Source organism: Rattus norvegicus, chromosome 10 (assembly GCF_036323735.1).
Source record: "Rattus norvegicus strain BN/NHsdMcwi chromosome 10, GRCr8, whole genome shotgun sequence".
Classification (NCBI taxonomy): Eukaryota; Metazoa; Chordata; class Mammalia; order Rodentia; family Muridae; genus Rattus; species Rattus norvegicus.
This window is the reverse complement of record NC_086028.1, coordinates 66,675,854-66,682,500: the sequence shown is the minus strand read 5'-3', so window position 1 is coordinate 66,682,500 and position 6,647 is coordinate 66,675,854. Positions and strand designations below refer to the sequence as shown.

The 6,647-nt window shown below is 42.4% G+C and overlaps 1 protein-coding gene across 1 annotated transcript in view; it reads left to right on the top strand.

Moving 5' to 3' along the window:
* Positions 1–6,647, top strand: part of Asic2 (acid sensing ion channel subunit 2) — a 1,069,930-nt gene that overhangs the window by 755,737 nt on the left and 307,546 nt on the right.

Sequence of the window (6,647 nt, the reverse complement as noted above, 5' to 3'; positions counted from 1 at the left end):
GAAAGCCTGTGGGATGAAAAAAGCACACACACACAGGTTATTCGTGTCAAGCCAGAAGAGGAAGAGAGCCTCTGGTTTCTTTATTGACCAAACTATATATCCAAAGAACACCACTTAGCAGGTATCTGTCAAGCACAGTGGGGAACCCTGGCTGAGACTTCGGTAACAAAGGACCGACTATGTGGCCTGAATAAATTAGGGAAATAACCAGGAAGGCCAGCCTAATTCTGACTCAGGTGAGAAGTACCTGGCCAGACTGTTCCCAGTTGGGGACAAAAGGCTTCCACATGCAAGGGCAGGGCTCAGCAGGGGTCAAACCTTGTTGGAGACCCAGAAGGGTCTTGTTCAGGCTGACAACATTCTGTGAATGTAAACTTCTTGTGCCACACAGTGACAAAGCAACCAGGCCCAAATCCAATACAGCTCCCACAACTCCTCCGTATTTCTTTTATAAAAGACCATTAGGTGGAAGTAGTGGTCTGAGAGAGATCAGACATGCCTCACAGAGTGCCCAGCTCGGCCATGGCGAGCCACTCTTGTAGTTAGGACTGCACCCCAATGGCTAGGAATGAAATTATGTTGTAACACACCGTTCTGGGCTAACTGTGTGTGTTGTTAAGGAGGGAGAAACTGGGCAGAGGAGCATTTGACCGGCCCGTACATTTAAACGGGGCGTAGTCACCTCTGTCTTAGGATCGACCTCTCGAACCCCAGCCTATCTGACATAGGACCACCTTGTCGCCCTCAAGGGTCCGTGTCTAGATTGGTCAAGGGTCAGAGGAAGTTGCCCGTCGCTGAGGAAAACTACATCGGGTCATCTTCTCATTCCTCTTACTTGAGCCCAGGGGCGAAAAAGTAGGAGCCAGATGATAGTAATTTAGGAGATTGTGGAAGTTGAGCCTCTCCTGATAAGTAGTGGGCACCTAATCAAGTACATTGTCTTATTGGTTCTCCTCAGCATGTGAAAAGCACAAGGACGTTGAGCGGCTCCTGTAATAAAATTTAGACCTGTAATACAATTTAGAATTCCCAATTGTAAACAACTACTCCAGAAAGTTCACCCACTGTGTTTGTCTAACAATAGAATGGGGGGAGGGTAACTTCAGACACTGCAGACACAATGTCTGCAGCAGTAAATGGCTGCTACAATAGCAGCGAAAATAACGTATAGCCAGGACAGTTCAGGATCAGCCATTCTTCTCTGAACAACCAGCAGGCAAGGGAACCATGTCTGAGATCTGTACAAACAGGGCAGAGTTCCCCAGTCTATAGCAGCTTCACGCAGATGGCATTCTTGTGAAGCTATAGACTGTAAGATGACAACACCAGTTAAGGCAGCAAGAGTCACCAGGGGAGTGAGGGGGGATCTTCTATCTTCCTCTCAGGGCAGAGGAATGACTCCAGGGACCCGAATCACGAGAGCTGAATCTTCTTGTAACCAGGATCAGCAAGTCTCAGCAACCACCTCTGGCAGCTGGCACACTCTTGTAGCATCCTGTAGAAAAAACACAAACATTCCCTCTTCCCCATAAAAATACCTGAACAGGATCATGCCAATATGTGAATCTTTCTATTTCACCTAGTCAGAAATATGTATAGTTGTAGGGTGTCATAAACACTCAAGAGTGTTCCTTGGCACCCAAATTTTATAATAGAAATAAAAGGAGCATTATTTAGCATACAGGGATAACTCCCCCTTTTTATTTATTAAGATATAAACTGTCTAGTATCATTGTCCTCCCTCGTTAAGGGGTCTAGGCAATCTAGTTTGAGTTCTTAAATGTCCTATAAAGTAACAGCTTAGTGTTTTTAACCACTAAGCCATCTCTCTAGCACCTCACAAACTTTATTTACCTAAACATAAGTATTAATTAGAAATGTAAATATCATCCAAATTTAGTCATATTAGAAATCTCTGAGCTGGCAGGGCGAGGCTGGGAATTGAAAGTAAGCAAATGGAGTCTTTCTCTTTTCATATCAACTCTATTATCATTTTCAAAGAGCTGGGTCTATGGTTTTGTTTAGTTGTCTGAGCCAGAGCACTGAAAGGACAGTGAGTTGTCAGACAATTTACACTGAAATCACTCACTGATTTCATGTAGAAAACTTGTTCTAATAAAGCATTAAGTAATTGAAATCAATTGTAAAACACAAGCCACACATTGGCTATCAGTATGTGAATAGAAAGCTTGATTTAAAAACAGTGGCTACAGGATGTAATCTAATAATCTGTGCTGAAGCAACAGAAACTCAAGAGAATAAACAAGTGATCCAATCATACATGTAGCCTTTTCATTAGATGAACCACCTATAAATACAGTAAGCGCATTTCCTATGGGTTGTATGTACAAATATACAGGAAATACAAAAACATGTAAAGAGTAAAATTACCAACTTTGTCTGAAAAATTTGTATATGTGATAGGCCAAATATCAGTTATTTTGTAATAACCAATTTAATTGTTGTTTGGAATAAGATATGTTTTACCAGGTTTCTATTTTAAAATACTTCCATGACTCTAGTCTACAGTTCTGTATTAACACAACTGAAGCTTTATCTCCAATGAGGATAACAAAGGAAGGCTTAAGTCCTCTGGTAAGGTGAGGTACTTAGCCAATTAACATATCTTTAGAAGCTTAAAATTAGCTTCAAATATTCTTTTCTGGAGTAGTGTAACAGCTACTCCCCAAATATTAAAGCTCATTTTGAGAGCAAAGGTTTGTAGTAAAAATTTCTATATACACTTAAAGATTTAAAGTTCTAACTTCTTACATTGAAGAAGCAACAAAATTACATAATATAAGGCTATTAGCCATTCTTTGGTAAAAATTTTAATGATATCACTTTGTGGGCTCTCTAAAATTATAAGCAAGCTCACGAAATGAAAACTCACAATCACCAGGATGTAAACAAATTGTATAAAAATAATCCTCTAAATCTATCTTGGAATGGCCGTTGGAGTAAGCAAACTGGCTGTAATGTTCTCACAAGTTCTAAAACCTCATCAATCTTTCATAAATCTTGCAACAATCTCTACCTGTTTGATTTTTTTTTTAAATTATAAATAAGTTTGAGTTAGTCAACGTAACACTGGCAATCTTTAATCACAATCTTTAAGTTCTCCTTGTAACACCAGAGCACAGTCACAACTTTGGAAAGTCACCTGAATTCTGAGTATGTGACTAGGCAGCTGTTCTTGGGGCAGTGGAATTATCATCAGAATATAGATACAAAGTTTGACTGTCAATTCTTATATATGAATTCTTATATATGAATAGACAATGTCCTAAATTCTTTTAGAAGCCTGGTTTCTAGGATAAGAATTCCATAAAAATATTACCTCAATTTAGACCTGTTTCCCTAGGTTGGCTCATATCACATGTTATCTAGAATGACTTTATCCAAATTACAGTTTTAAGCCAACTTTCTTTTACCAATGTTACACCTTTTAACCATATCTAATAACTTAAAAGCCAATAGTACATAACCAAGGCATGTACAGCATATTTATACATTTAAAACCAATCAGAAACAAAATTGAAGTGGCTAAACATGTCTTTAATATTTACACCAAGCACCATGTCACCTGTTGAGTCCAATAATCACAGTCAAAGATTTTTCAGTTTTATTATCATAGAAGCTGTGAAGCTCCTAGTGTCTTTAGGATAGGCTAGTATAAACATTTAGCCAGCCCTTGGGGAGCTTGTCCAGCAGACTTAGGCTTCTAGCTACAGATGTAGGCTCCAAAAGCCAATTGAAACTGTTTTTTTTATTCATTGTTCTCTTTTTGAAACGAGTTAAAACCAAGTCAAGGTGTGAACGACTGGCAGATAAAGTTTTTACCATTTTTTTCTTTTGACCACGAGACATAAAACATTTAAGCAACGAGAAACAAAAACCACAGACATAAACTGACAGACATGGACAGCCTGGTGCACCAGGGACAGACAATAGACAAAGAGGGAAAATTCTAGATGGTGTCCCTCCGAAGGGACCCACATATCCTACCTATGGAACCCAGAACCAGAAATAAGCATTTCTCCAATAGGAGCCAGCAGAGAGGCAGGACGTCTCCTGCCTTTCTTCTGTTCCCAGGAGAGCTCTGAAAAGTTTTTCTCTTTCTCCAAAGCATCTGCGAAGAGTCCGGTAGGACTGTTTTTCTAAGCCCATTCTCTCTCATGTCTAGGGTGTAAACTATCTCTAGTCGGGGTCCAAAGACTAAAACATAACTCTAAAAGAACGCATATGTAAAAACGCTTTACTATTACCTTGTCCCATTTATATGACAAGTTTTACTCAGGCTAGCCCAAATCATCCAGGCCTTTTCTGGCCCATCTTACCCCAATCCGTCCCTGCTTCTATGCCGGCCGGGCTCCCGGGACGTCCCAACAGTACTCCTTTCTTCTCCGATCTCGGTGGGACCTCCATTTGTCGGCGCCTGCACCGACACGGTACCGAGAATCGGGCGAAAGCCTGTGGGATGAAAAAAGCACACACACACAGGTTATTCGTGTCAAGCCAGAAGAGGAAGAGAGCCTCTGGTTTCTTTATTGACCAAACTATATATCCAAAGAACACCACTTAGCAGGTATCTGTCAAGCACAGTGGGGAACCCTGGCTGAGACTTCGGTAACAAAGGACCGACTATGTGGCCTGAATAAATTAGGGAAATAACCAGGAAGGCCAGCCTAATTCTGACTCAGGTGAGAAGTACCTGGCCAGACTGTTCCCAGTTGGGGACAAAAGGCTTCCACATGCAAGGGCAGGGCTCAGCAGGGGTCAAACCTTGTTGGAGACCCAGAAGGGTCTTGTTCAGGCTGACAACATTCTGTGAATGTAAACTTCTTGTGCCACACAGTGACAAAGCAACCAGGCCCAAATCCAATACAGCTCCCACATGAATCTCTGGATAGAAAGCTATCTTTCTGCCAAGGTTCCAACAAGGTCCTTTGCAACCTAAGCCTAGTTCCTTGACCACTCTGGAACTCCATCTTTCTTATCTGCAGAAGAAAGGCTTTTCTGAGGCTCCAAGTAAAACACAAAAGCAGATGCTACCAACCTCTAAATAATCCATATGTGTCATCAGCAGTAGTGACATCACCATCCATTCTGTTGCATGGGTCAAAATCCGGTCATCATTTGTAACAGATTCATTTGCCTCACACACATCTTTTACCATTAGATCTTGTGTGCCCAGCCTACCAGAAATCTCTCACTCTTCTCCATCCACCCCTGTGGTCTCCGGACCAACCCAACAAGCTCTCTGCCTGATGCTATCCGAGTGTGAAACATTCCTCGTAGACTTATGTGTTCAAACACTTGGTCCCCTATGTGAGTGTGGAACGTTTAGAAAGTGGGGCCTTCTTGAGAAAGTGACTCACTGGAGGTGGGCCTTGAGGCTTTTTTCTCCTGGTATTACTTCCTGATTGCTTTCTGCTCCCTTTTATGCAAATGCAACCTAACTAGCCAGACTCCAGCTCTAACTATCCTGCAATTCCTGACTGCTACTATGCCTTCTCTCCCATGTCAACCCGCATGTGTCTGGAACTCTAAGCCAAAATAAATCCTTTTTCCCTTCAGTTGCTCTTGCCAGGGTGCCTGGTCACAGCAGTGAGAAAGTAGCTAAGGCGTCTGGCTTATGACATACACTCTTGTGCTCTCTCCTCAGTGAAGTAGTCAGTTCAAATCCACAACTATTAGCAGAGCACTGTCCTGTTCAAAGTCCTTCATCAGCTACCTGTTGCTCTTCTGGTTTCTACCTAAGTTCTTCCCATAATTCACAGGGCCCTCTGGGATCTGGTGCTGAAAGCATCCCTGGCCGTCTTTGGGCTGATCTCCATTCATTCTTTCACACTCTTCAGCTGCTCGACACTGTGTCTTTCCTGACTTAGAGTGTGTTTTCCATTTCTGCCTGGATTGACCTCTCCTGTGTTCTTCACCCAGTAACCTGCTCAGCCTTCAGGTTCCAGTTTGAAATCCCTCCCCCACCCCTGCAGAGTTTCCCTCAGCATCTTGAACTAGTTTAGGGCAGATGGTGACAGGCTCTCAGACATCCTTCCTGTCTTTCTCCAAAGCCATCACCACAGCCTCCTTTAATTAATCCTTTGTGTGAATATCTACTTAATAGCTGTTCTCCCATGGTGCCATGAGTTCCATAAAGCCAGGGCCTAGCTTGTTTGTTTGCCATGGCATCTCCAGTGGCCAGGCCCAAATAGATAGTCAATATGTGACTGTCAATGATGGGCTGAGTATCAGATGAAAAGCCTCTAGTATAGAGGCTGAAGTCTGCATTCAGCCAACATTTTCCTTCCTTCCTTCTCTTCCTCCTCATATTTCTCTCTGTCTTTCTGTCTCTGTCTCTCTCTGTCTCTCTGTCTCTGTCTCTGCCTCTCTCTCTCTCTCTCTCTCTCTCTCTCTCTCTCTCTCACACACACACACACACACACACACACACACACACACACACACACACCTTTCTATTAAAATGAAAACTTGTTTGCCTACACAGTCCTGGTGGTGCATGCAGGTAATCCCAGCTACTCAAGAGACTAAGGCAAGAAGGTCACAACTTCAAGACCTGCCTGGACTATAGAGTAAGTTGGGGACCAGCCTGGTCAACATAGTGAAACTTCATCTCAAAATAAAAC